Here is a 14,484-nt window from a genome sequence, read left to right as displayed (position 1 = left end):
ACTAAGTGCTCAATAAAAACATGTTGAATGACTCTTCACATGAGTTTTCTGTTGATTATTTGTTTATATGGTCAAACTACTTACAACTATCAAAAGCCCTTGAAGCCTCACTAAATTGCATTCCCTGAAAATATTTTTGGGGCATTATCATGTGGCATTTCAGCTTTCATTTTGCAAGCGAACAAACCATGCAGAGGATCTGGAGTCTACTAAATGATGTGAGGGGGAGGCGGGTACAGGCTTCTTAATATATTGGCCATCAGGCCCCCAAGGCACTTCATCCAAAGTCTAATTCCAGTAAGAAATGATACAAAGAGAGAAAAAAAATATTTTCCTTTGCCTTAAGCCAAAGGCAGCTCTGGGACTAAGCCTGAGGGACTCTGTACACTTGACTATTGATTCGCCTTCTAATCAAAATGGATAAATGTGCCCATTCAGACTACAGCTAGACAAAGAATGATGAACGCAGGTGGGGAGTTCCTGGACAAGTTTGGGCCTTTCTGCTTTTAACACAAGAGCAGCCCTAGTCCCGGGCATGTGGATGCTTCTAGGAGCTGGGTGAAGGCTACTATTATTCAGTACCATCCCAATGCCACTCAGAGAAAACCCTAAATTCATAGTGATATTGCCAGTTTTTACAGCAACTCATTGTCCAGATTAACAATATGAATATACCTCCCGAATGAAAAGGAGAAAAGAAAGACATGCCATGACTTACACCATACTAATCACTATGGATTTTTAATATTAACAACAATAATAGTGAATACTTATATAGCACTTATATGTTATATACTATTCTCAGAGCTGTATATATATATATATATATATATATTAATTTATTTCATCCTCATCAAAATTACGAGGTAGGTACTATTATTATTCCATTTTACAAACTGGGAAACTGAGGCACAAAGTGGCAAGTAAATTTCTAAGGTAATTCAGCTAATAAGGAGGCATCTGAACCCAGGGAATCTGGATCTTAGCAACTACACTATTCTATCCATTTCTACACTTAATAATAAATCCACTAAAATATCTGCCCAAGAGATGCATGCAGTCCAAAGTTGATAAGGGAATGACATCATTCATGTATTTGAAGCGTTTAGAGTCAAGATTCAACACAACAGGTGAACCGCTAGGCTAAGAGATTGTATGTAGATCACAGCATCACAGCATCACCCTCACACCCAAATGCAATTTAGCAAGTGTTTATTCAGTGTCTATTTGCATCCCAAAAGGATGTGAGGTACCTCTGGGAACACAAGCAGAATGTAACAAGGGCCCAATTATAAGAGGGACACATGTGAAACAGCTAGAGAACGTAAGACCAGAAATGATCACCAAATGGCAAGTACTTGTTTCTATTTCTTTTGAGAAGAATTAACCCTCCTTACTACCAGGTTGAGTGCCAAAGAACTTTTTTCATTAGCAAAAAGTTTGAATAAAATTGTTTCCAGATAGGATAATCAAGATGTGTACAACTGAAATTCCACATGGTTACCTACAAAATGCTCCTCACGTGTGCATTTTAATTAAGCTCAGTGACTTTTGTTGACTTTTGGTGATAAGCTGCTACCATATTGAAAATAAACTGTTGAAACCAATGTTTTGAAGTTACATATATATATATATATATATATATATATATATATATAAGACCAAAATAAATGAACAACTGCCCTTATTCTACAGTAACCCAAGTTAATTAACTCAATTCCCTGACGCTGAACTGCATCCTCAATCTCCTCTAAAGAGTAACAGAAGTGTGTCTGAGGACATGAGCTAAAGGAGAAGGGATTTTAAATGAGGGCAGGGAAACGAAAGTATTGTGTACACTCGCTCTCTCTGTGGACTGGCAGTGAGGATAATACATAGGACCACTAAAGAAAGTCATCTCCTGGGTACTGGGTTCATCTACTGCTTGAATCCCAAGAGGGCTTCACGATGGTGGGTCCTGGCTGTTTGAGTGGGTCCATGCAGAGCCCTGTGAACCAGTAAGCCTCTGCTAGCCTCCTTCAGACTGCCCTTGGATTCCTTATTCTTACGATGACATTGACAAGAATTATACAATTGTCCTATAGAGATGAAAACCTGAATAATAGAACTCTAACTGAGCAATGCCTTTCTTCTTGGTGGATCTTTCTTCATAACCACCCTCCCACTCACTCTTCCACCCATCCTTTCCTTTCTGATGTAGATAAAATTGGCCCCAGTTTCATTTCTCCTGGCCTCCAGAAAGTTCAGTAGCCTCCAGAGATTTTCTTCAGATTCCTAGGGGATGTTTGCCTCAAGGTCACTATAGGTCCACCAAACTCCTTCCACATCTCACATGAGACTTTACCTCATGCAGCACTGCTCTCAGCTCTGTGCCACCCTGTCACGGAATCCAGCCATTATGACAACCCAACCATGCACTAGGATGTGTAGCAGACCTTACTCACGACTGTAAAATGCAGCCACACACATCACATAAATTTGAGTATTAGACTTTTTTCATATTGTGTTAGGGTTCTCCAGAGAATCAGAACCAATGGGGTACATATCTATATATAGATATATATAGATTTAAGAGGATATTTATTACAGGAATACGATCAAGTGATTATGAAGGTCAAGACGACCCACGATGCCACTGTCTGTAAGGCAGAGAACCAGGAAAGTCATCACTGGTGAATTCAGTCCATGTCTGCAGGCCTGAGAATTGTGGGGCCAATGATGTCAGTTTGAGTCTGAAGCCCAGACACACTGATGTCCAAGGGCAGGAGACGATGGATATCTCAGTTCAAGCAGAGAACAAACGCAACCTTTCTCTGCTGTTTCATTCTATTCAGGCCCTCAACGGATGGGATGATGCCCACCCACACTGGCAAGGGCCATCTGCCTCACTCAGTTCACCAATTCAAATGCTGACCTTTTCCAGAAACACCCTCACAGACACACTCAGAAATGTTTTACCAGCTATCTGGCCAACTCTTAGCCCAGTCAAGTTGACACAAAAAATAGTCATCACAAGTCTACCCCTTGTCAACTTAGCACCTATATGGTTCTCGTTAAACCATACTTAACTTCCAAATAAAGACAAAATTGTAATTCCTCCTAACATTATACAACTGTTCTTTGTACAACCCCAAACAGAACTAATCCCTTTCTCCAGAGGGGGGATAAATGTTTACTCTTGTCCTGATATTCTGTAATTCTGCAACTTAAATACTAAGATGTAAAAATAACAATACTTAAATACTTATATAAAGTCAATGTATCTATCATATGTTATATGATAAGGGAATAAGAAAGAAAACAAAGATATTTGCTTGATATATGTAAATATATGCACAAGAGTATTCATAACAAAATAAGGAAATACTCATGATAACTACAGTCCTAATTTCTGTAACTGGTCTCGTCACAGCTGTTTATCACTACCTTCTTCTACTACCCATTCTCTATTCCCTTTGCCTTCAGCAAGTGCCTCAGCTGGTCACGTTTCTTTACCTGGTGGAGTGACCCAAACATTCACTCCTGAAGGGTCTGGATCATCAGTTGCCTGGATTGGGTTGTTGTCTTCCACTAACCTTAATCGTAAGGCATAGTAATACAAAGAGACACCCTAAGAGATCTCCATATTCCAGACATAATCCTCCTCACCACCACCGCCGAGTCCTATTTCCTTTTGGTAGTCAACATCGATCACCCGAGCCAACATCATATCTCCCTTCTTTACCTGTTAATTTTGATGCATGAGGAGCCCAAAGTGACTGAGTGTTGAGTCTCCTGGAACTAAAACCTCTAGCCCAGAAGAACATAGAATCATGGAACAGGAATCAAAAATTTTGCTAGTGGGTCAGCAGGGGTAGTAGTGAGTGGTGTCACTTCCACTTCCACCCCTTGATTCTCAGACCTTGAATCCTGGCTATGGGCAAAACAGCACCATATACTGGATGCTTATTCAGAGCATATACAGCCTTCTGCAGAACCTTGCTCCAGTCCTGCAAGGAATTGCCGCCTAGCTGACTGGCACTGTGTATAAATGAAAATGTTCCTCAGCCAACTTAACATGGGGAATTTCTCCCCAGTCACCTCTCTTTGTAGACTCCACTGTCCCACCATGTTATCTGTCTTGTTCATTTCCTTTGCCCATTCCTCTCGTCTTCCTTCACCTCCTCTCCCACAATCATTTTTGTTCATTAGGTATACAAATGTATTTATTTGTTTAATATTTTTCTTACAGAACTTGCCTCCAAGGATTCACCTTTCCCTAGATATTATCCTAAACAAAAATAGTTTCCTTGCTAAGAAAAACTTTAGTACCAGCTATTAAATAATGTGTCTTATCCCCTATGAATAAATTAATATCACACTTATATACATATATTAACATTTACAGGATTCTAAAATAACATGTATAATTATTTTAAGAATAAAGCAAATTTGTATTAATTTAGTTTAATGAGTAAATAAATCTGCCATATATAGTCATTTTTGTAGTTCAAATATACATATCTTCTTAATATGATAAGGCTCAGCTTGTTTACAGAAAAATAAATAGCTGAAGTTCCATATTAAAAGGAATTTATTATTTACACCAGTTCTGCAAAATTCACTTGTGCAATTATTTCTTGTTTTGGAAAGAAGCTTGCTGAGCTCAGGCCTGAATTCTGAAGCAAGCTTCCTTCTGTGGTGTACTGTGTCTGTGGATTTCCTGAAATAGCAGTCCCTTTGCCCTGGCTCTCCTGGGCTTTGATGACAGTGCCCCCCCACCCCCCACCCCGTGTACTGAGTCTGCGTGGCAACTCCTCCCTGTCAACCATTCAATCAGATTAATGACTCCCTATGTGATTTTTTAAATGTGCCACACAGCTTTAAACACATGATACATCCTAAGAACGAAAAATGTCTTCCCATCCAAAAGATCACACCATCTTCCTTCTCCACCCAGATGAGGGCCCTTCCTCATCAGGTTTTGTTCTCTCCATTGACTGGGTTTCTATTCATCTGGCTGAATCCAGCAATGAGCATTTAAAGGTGCTGAGTACTGAACTGGGGTTACAAATATTATGACAATTCTGGCTCACAAGGAGCAAACAAACAAGTGAATATTCTTACTGAGGAGCAGAGATATATACATATTAAATAATTTTTGACCCACATAATAATGCACTTTTGGTATTAGGTTGTTGAGTTTTGTTTTGTTTTGTTCTTGCTAAGTACTTACAACAGCCAAATAATCTTGTTAATTATAATATAGTGACCTTGTTTTCAGAAGCACATGGCACACCATGAAAATAAATAAATAAATCAGAATTAGCAGAATCCAATACATTTCAAGTGTTCCCACTGAGAGCAGGAGCACAAGGAGAAAAATTCAACATGGAAGCAATAATCATGGCAAAACAGCTGGGCCCGGGAGCAGAGAAGAGTGAAAATTTCATAAAATAATTTTTACCAACCCTGTACATGGGCTCAACTCTAGATTCATAACTATAATGCCAAAATAGAATATGATCATGAACTCACTCCAGTATGCCTATCTGAGATGTGAAAAGGCCTCTATATTTCCCATTCGCAGGTAGAACCAGCATTTGACAGATATTAGATATTTTATCAACAGACTCAAACTAAACATGACAACTGACTTTAAAGATCCAATTTCCTAAGAGTTCTAAGATGTAGTATAGGGAATTTTGCTTTTTAGCATGGGAAACACAATTCACTAACAAGAGAGACCAATTTGTTCACAGGCCTGAGTCTTGATTATCAATTAAACAGACTCTAAAAACATCTAAATAAGATGCTAAACATATCTATGCAGATGGTCTCATTCAGTCTACAAGTCTCAAGAGAGAAAACTCTAACCCATTCATGGAAATTTCATCTCCTATGAAGTGATGGAGACATGACATTGAATTCAATTGATCTTTTTAGAAGAGCTACATTGATATTGTATTATATGTCACTTAAGAAAATCGAGTTGGGATTGTGGTGGACTGTAACAGAGGTGCTGCAATGGGATTACGAAATAAACAGAATTCTACAGTCTTTTATTGGCAAAAATCCACAGTATTCCTGACTTGTGTAAGTACAAAATCTTCAACATTATTTTTAAAAATGCAGTCCTTCATAAACAAGATTTCTACTGACCTCGATGGGGCTTCTAAAATTGAAATAACTTCAGGGATGTTTGCATGTAGAATTTTAACATACTAATGGAAAGATCATTAAAACTTTAAAAATTCTTCCTGATTGCATCACCAACACAATGTCCACTGCAATTTTCTTTTCCAGGGGTCACTGTTATCTAACATGCTCACAAGGTTTCTTTTTAATTATTAAGAAGAGTTCATATCTCGATGACACTAAAATCTTTCATTTTAAGACCATACCAAAAACTGTTCCAAAATGGTGAGAATTGGGCTTTGAAACATAAAACATTATTGGCAAAATTAAAACAGTTTCTCTGAAAATATGTGAACAATTAAAACACATTTCCAGTAAATGTCTTCTTTATGCACAAACATGGACCGCTTTTTACAGTAATGAACATTTTCCTCAGAGTTCTCTATGTGCAAGTTTGCCCTGTGGGACAAGAAAGACGTGAATTTGGCAGGGCTGTTTGCCAGTGTCTCCCTAGTGCTTACAGTTGGTTTCCCATGTCTGATCAGCAGCTTTCTCCTACGTTAACAGTAGGAAGGATTTGGGGAAAAGAGAAAACAGGGCTGTCACATGATGGTAAGAGTTTTGGTTTTTGGAAGTGGTGCTACCTCCAAAGAGGAATACAGATCTCTAAGCAGGAACACTGGCACCTCCTGTGTTCCCAAATCTTCACAATTGGCTTCTTTCTCCTTTAGCCATGTGGAGTTGGCTGACATAAGATCAACAAGAGAAAATTTTCTAGAAGAACTCTGGCACCATAAAAGCCTTCCAAATAAATTGAGGAAGAATGAGTTTGTCAACCAAGATTGCCTGAAAATTTGCAAATTTAGGAAAAAGAAAATAAAATTCAAATCTCACCTTTACCATACACCCAAATAAATTCCAAATAGATTGAAGAAATAATGTATAAATAATAGACTATGGGCAAATATTTAACTTATTTGAGAGAAAGATTTTCTAAGAAAAAAATGTAAAGGAAGAGGTAGAGAAATCAAAATTTTTTTTTAAAGAATGCAAAAATAGACTTATTTTACTACAAAAGTGTACCTACAATTAATATAACCTTTCTACTTATAAAAATGTTGTACTCTTACATCTAGAAATTTAGAAAGCACAAAAAATTTTAAAAATAAAAACATTTAAATCACCAACAATACCAAAAGATAGCCACATCGATGTTTTTATTGTGTCCTATTTTATCTATATTATATTAAAAAGGATACTATAAATATATATATACAGTATGCCCATGTGAATGTACTTTGATGTGGTCTGAGAAGGAATACAACCCCAGTCTCCAGGCATGGGACACATAACCCAGACTCAAGTCAGTTAAGACTTGATATTCATCTTGGCCACAGTGAGTCACCCGGGGATACATACATGACCCAGTGAGAGACAGTAAGACTGCTCAGACTTGTAGAAAGGAAACTCTCACTCCTCCTAACATACTTGATGCCATGTCTGGCAGCCACCTGTGACCAGAAAGGGACATGCTGTGTGAGAATGGAGCGAATACACAGAGAACAACAGAGCCAAGAGAAAAAACTAAATCCTGATCTGAGCCCTGAAGTCAAAGGAACTTAAAGTCAACCTTACTCTAGAACTTCTGAGTTATGTAAGCCAATATGTTCATTATTTTTTTTCTTGAATTAGTTATGTTGAACATTCTATCATTTGCAACTGAAAGAGTGCTACCAGATTCATTTGTGGTTAGAAAATTAAAAGAATCTCCATGAATTTAGGCTTCCAAAATCTACATCTCTTTTTTCACCAGTAGTTTCAATTTTCTTAGCTTACACCTATATCAGAGCCTCTTCTGGAGCTTTGGGGTCACACATTCACACATCTGCATATGAGAACAGGAGTTACCCTGAAGAAAAATCATGAGGAAAGATAAATGGATGATGGACTGCAAAACTACATTCATACCCTACAAACTGTTGACAAAGTTTGGGACATATACAGGAATTCCTGTTGCCATTTAAGGTTTGGCCTGTTTTCCTCAGAACATATGACCGCTTAGACATGATGCGTAACAGAACTTGTGCCTTCCACAGTTCACTTCTTATTCTGCCTCTAAGAATCTTCTATACCAGTAGCTGTGGTGAGACGAGTTCAAAAATGGCAGCAATCTTCCAGAGGAAAACAATCAAGGAGACCAGCTCTCACAAAACCATGGTATTTCACAACTTCTATTACCAGCTAGATCCTAATCACTGTCTTGAAGGATGAGTAATTACACATTACAGGTGCCACACCAATCAATCAGCAACATGAATTTACTGACTTCCTATTATGTGCCTAGCATTACGCAAAATGCTCTCTGAATTATAACATGTATTGACACTATATTAAAATGTCAAAGTTTTCTTCACAGCACCTCAAGGAGACATGTGGGAAACACCATGCAGGCTTCTCTACTGTATCCATCAACCACAAAGTCATGTTTGACATCATCCATGAGCTTAACTTACAAAGGTACTGATCAGATTTCATTGCTGAAGAAAAAAATCACCTCAATGACATGGTTTCATAATTGTGTCACAGTGTTATAATTGTGTCATTGTGTGTGTGTTTCTGTGTGCATGTTAAAGGTAGTTTTCAAATACAGAAATATAAAAAAAGAGAGATAAGACTAATCTACTAATTTCCAGGAGAAGCTCAGTATATAAAGATCATGATGAGTTATGTTTTGTTTTTATAGATGCAAACTTAAACTGCAATATAATTTGTTCTTTCTTGTCTCTCTTCATTTTGTGACATATCAGAGATTCTGAACAGAAAATCTGGAGAAAAAAATAACACCATTCCACTGAGAAATATTCAGCAGCTGCTGAGATTGTGGGCTGCCCCAAGAAGGGCAAAATTTTAGAACATCAAAGCACCAGAGATACAGCAGCAGCTATGCCACAGAAGAACTTCTGACCCTATGAAAGGAAGCAAGGAGAACTGAAGAGTCAGGATTATTAGAGTTAAAGGAAAATTAGTGTAAATGGAAGCAGTTGTTAATAGCAGTTGCTCTTAGGTGAAAACTGTATCTGCAGTGGATATTTACTGATTGACTGGTTTGGCTTCTCAGCATCGAGATGCAGTCTTCAGTCTTGGTGGCATTATTAAGCCAAGTGCAACCCATCCAAGGGGCAGTCTTGTAATCCAAGCTTCAGTCATTGGACACCTTACCGTAACTTCTAATCTTAAGCAAAGTGGAGCAGGATCTTAAATGAGAAAACATTTAGGTAGATCCTGATGCTAAGAGCAGCCTGTTCAATCTATCACCAAGCATCATCTTTCAGTCTATCATCCATTCTGGCAAATACTTGGTATCCCTTCTCTAAACTCTCATTCCTTAACTTGCACAGAATTGGAATCTGTTGCTTACACCAAAGACTCTTAACTGATGAAGTATCCAATCACACCTCAGTGTTTGTGTTTCTTTGGCTTTTATTGTAAAACGCATATCATCCTTTTTAAAATATTTGGTAGCTCCAAGAGTTAGACAATACAGCTCAATAACAGATTTAAATTAAGATTAGGAGTATTTACATTTTATGTACCCATTATCCAGACCTTGATGGCTCAGAGTAATAGAATTTCTTATAAAAATATCCCCACAGCCATAATCCACACATACCACCTTGACCTGTGAGTTAACATTTTTATAGTCACAAGACTCTCTGCTCCACACACAAAACCCCAAGCCGAACCCTTCACCAACTTAATCCATTTATTTCCTTTGAAGGAAGGAAGGGTGGATGAGCAAAACAGAAAAAAGGAAAGAAGAAACAAAAAAAGAGATCATAATTACTTTTAATAATTTTAATACTTTTTTCAGGGAAAATATACACGTCTTTAGTTGTTAGACAATCTTTCCACTCCTGTGATATTAGGAAGCTCTACTTTTTGTCCAATACAATTCTATATAATTCCTATTACTGATATTCTAACTTATTTTGGTAACTTACCAATTCATTCTTTTTCTGGGAATGATACTTCTGTGTTTCAAATAGTACAAGCTATATACTGGGATCATGATCCTGAGTGCTCGAAGATAGTTTTTGTTAACAACAAACCATAATTGTTAATAATTATGTTTTGATGAAAAAAAAAGTATAATCAACTCAAAAAGATATGCCACTCAGTTCTATTAGAAATGATGATGGCTTCAATTTATGGATTATCTACTTCCTCTCAGGCACAGAGCCAGATGCTTTATACAAGTTCTCATTAGCTCCTCAGGACAATCATAGAAGGGATCATATTACTGATGATAAAACTGAAAGAGCTCATAGTAAACCTAAGCTTCTAATGCCTGTCTTCTTCCCAAAAGGCTACACTTTTCACAGCTGTCCTTGCTTCAAGGAAACCAGGCCATGCCACCCAAGTACCACTCTCCATCATATGGCAAGTTTCCCAGACTGCAATCATAGTAATCAACTAGTAATTAAAGCTCTACAAACCCTTTCAAGTGATGTCATCACTTTCCAGAGAATTTCAAAAGAATCTTGAACATTCTCCAAAAAGATATGACCAGTCATAGACTGATGACATTCAGTCTGATTCATACCCTATTACCAGAAAGAAGTAGATTACTTAAGAAAAAATCCTGCAAATTAAATTTAATTCATTAAATCATTCTAGCAGGCCCTGCAAGAAGTCGAAACCTGGACTTGCTCAGCCTGCATTTTTGAGCTTCCGGTAACTATGTTTAACTCTACAGAGGATAAACATCATCTAATATCCTCAAACCAGTCATCCAGAAATGTCTTTAAGCTTCTAGACTGCATTACTCTTACCATGGCAATGCTGAGAAGTTAAAAAGTTCTTTGGCTTGGGTCTTATTTCCTCTTGGGTTCTTTGCCCACCTTGTGGCTGAAATACTAAGGACAAAAAGAATCAGCAGAAAGACAGCAACTAAAAGCTCTAAGGAGTCTGACAATCCATTAATATAGACACTCAGATTCTATCACTAAGATGTGACTATATTAATAATAGTGCTGATGCACCCTTTGTATACAAAAACAAGCTTTCATAATTACACTGAGAGCAGCCAGAAGTAACCATGTTTGGAATTTCTGACCTACCTGATTGTTTCTAGTAAGTTTTTCTTGAGGATGGTTTGACTGAATTCAACTTATTCTTTCAGAACCAATATGGGGAGAGGGATGTTATGACCTGGGGCTCTAGATCTGCACTGTCCAAGCCACCAGCCACATGCGGCTTATCGAGCACTTGAAATGTGGCTCGTCCAAACTAAAAAGTGCTACAAGTATAAAATTCCCACTGGATTTCAAGATATAGATAACAAAACAAATATAAATATAATATTTCAGTAATTTTGATATTGTTTACATGTTGAAATGATAATTTTTTGGATATATTAGGTTAAACAAAATGTATTTTTTATTCATTTATTTTCTAATTGATACATATTGATTGTACATATTTATGGGGTACACGGTTATATTTCAATACATGTATACAATGTGTGATGTTCAAATCAGGGTAGTTAGCATATTCGCCACTGCAAAAATGTATCATAGTGATGAGCATTTGAACTCCTCTCTTGTAGCCAATTAAGAACATAAATTACTGTTAATTAAAATGCTTAGCACTATTATAGAACACTAGAACGTATATTTCCTATTTAGCTGTGATTCTGTATTCATTAAACAATCTCTTCCCTAGCCGTTAATAACCACAATTCACCTCTTCTATAAGCTCAACGTTTGTTTTTAATTTTAGCTCCCACATGAGTGAGAACATGCAGTATTTATCTTTCTGTGCCTGACTTATTTCACTTCACATAATGTCTTCCAAGTTCATTCATGTTGCCACGAATGACAGGATTTCATTCTTTTTCATGGTTGAGTAGTATTCCATTTTATACATATATACCATATTTTCTTTATCCATTCATCTGTTGATGGATACCTAGGTTGATTCCATCGCTGGGCTATTGTGAATAATGCTACAATAAACATGAGGGTACAGATATTTCTTCAGTATGTTAATTTGCTTTCTTTGGATAAATACCCAGCAATGGGACTGCTAGATCATATGGAAGTTCTATTTTGTTTTTGAGGAATAGCCACACTGTTTTCTATAATGGCTGTACTAATTTATATTCCCACCAACAGTGTATAAGAGTTCCCTTTTCTACACATCCTCACCAGCATTTGTTGTGTGTGCATTTTTTTGGTTTTGTTTTTGTTTTTTTGTTTTGTCTTTTTGATAATAGCCATTCTAACCGGGATGAGATGACATCTCATTGTAGTTTTGATCTGCATTTCCCTGATGATTGGTAATATTGAGCATTTTTTCATATACCTGTTGGCCATTAGTATTTCTTTTGAGAAATGTCTGTTTAGGTCATTTGCCCATTTTTTAATCAGATCATTTGTTTTTTGCTGTTAAGTTACTTGTATATTCTGGATACTAAATCCTTGTCAGAGGAATAGTTTGTAAATTTTTTTTTTCTATTCTGCCAGTTGTTTCTTCGCTGTTGACCATTTCTTCTGCTGTGGAGAAGCTTTTTAGTTTGTAGATGTAATCCCATTTGTCTATTTTTGCTTGAGTTGACTGTGCTTTAGAAGTCTTTTCCAAAAAATTTTTTCTCAGACCAATGTCTTGGAGTGTTTACCTGATATTTTCTTCTAGTAGTTTTATAGTTTCAGGTCTTACATTTATGTCTCTAATCCATTTTGAATTGGTTTTGGTACATAGTGAGAGATAGGGGTCTAGTTTCTTACTTATGCATGTGGATATCCGGTTTTCCCAACACCATTTACTGAAGAGGTTGTCCTTTCCCCAATGTATGTTCTTGGCATCTTTTTCAAATATCAGTTAGCTGTAGATAAATGGATTTTTTTCTGGGTTCCCTAATCTGTTTCATTGATCTTTATGTCTGTTTTTATGCCAGTACCATACTGTTTTGATTACGACAGCTTTGTAGTATATTTTGAAGTCAGATAGTATACCTCCAGCTTTGTACTTTTTGCCCAGATTTGCTTTGGCTATTCAGGGTCTTTGTGGTTCCATATGAATTTTAGGAATTTTTTTTACATTTCTGTGAAGAATGTCATTGGTATTTTGATAGGGGTTGTATTGAATCTGTAGATCACTTTGGGTAGTATGGTCATTTTGACACTATCAATTTTTTCTAATCCATGAACATGGGATGTCTTTCCATTTCTTTGTGTCCTCTTCAATTTCTTTTATTAGTGTTTGTTTTCATTATAGAGATGTATCACCTCAAGAAGTATTCTTAAAATATTTTTGCCTTTTTCATTCTACTTTTTTTTTAATGTGGCTACTAGAAAATTTAAAATTACATTTCTATTTCCACCAAAGTGCTATGGTTTGAATACGGGATTTATCACTCACAGCTGGGCTGCCACACAGGTTGTGTGAGCTGTGCAATACACAAGGGCATCTGGTAGCAGGTGCAAGCAAGGGCCAAAACCCATCCTGTGCTCTGCCAACCAAGCCATTATCAGAGTGAGAGCTTTTCCTAATTTGCACATAGTGCCACGTGGCGCTAACTGCAGCCATGCTTATTATCTGCCTGATTTGGGGCAAGATACTTAACCTCTCTTTCCCATTTTCCTCATCTATAAAATTGGGAGACCCTATGGGCCTCATAGGGTTTCTGCAAAGACTAAATGAGGTAATTCACATCAAACGCCTAGCCTAGTGTCTAGCAGACAGTAAATCTCAATAAATGTTTGTTATTATTGACTGTTCTTTATAAATCTCCAATTTTGAGCCTTCTACAGACTGTTGAAAGTGTTCAGAAACATTTTCATTATAATACTAGTTCGTCAAGCAGGTGATGGTTCTCTCATTCAGACATCTGTGATTTAAAAGAAAGAAAGAGTGACTGGCTGGGCATTCTTTCCCAGCAGTCATGACATGAAATCGACCCAAGAAGCTACAAGCATTGAATATTACCAGAATAAATTTTACCACAACTGTTGGGAAAGAAGTATAATGAATGGAAAGATTTTTTTTAATGAGTAAAATAGAAATCTGAGGAAAGAGAAAGAATGCCAAATAATATATTTCTCATCAACTTACTGCATCTATATCTTTTCCTCTCAAAATGAATGCCAGGTGTATAAGAAGGATAAAACTTTCAATTAAGCTACTACATAAAGAATAAATGACCTTTAAAACAACTAGTATACTTGGAAAGGCTATTAATCATCATTAGAGGATGTGTCAACCACAATCCTAAAGTATGAGGCCTCAGACTGGGCACACTATTTCAAAGGCAGTAATATTTCACTTCAAAGTGCAAAGTGACAAAGGTCAACTAGAATGAAGCAG

This window comes from Cynocephalus volans, chromosome 11 (assembly GCF_027409185.1).
Source record: "Cynocephalus volans isolate mCynVol1 chromosome 11, mCynVol1.pri, whole genome shotgun sequence".
NCBI classification, from domain to species: domain Eukaryota; kingdom Metazoa; phylum Chordata; class Mammalia; order Dermoptera; family Cynocephalidae; genus Cynocephalus; species Cynocephalus volans.
This window is presented reverse-complemented; position numbering follows the sequence as displayed.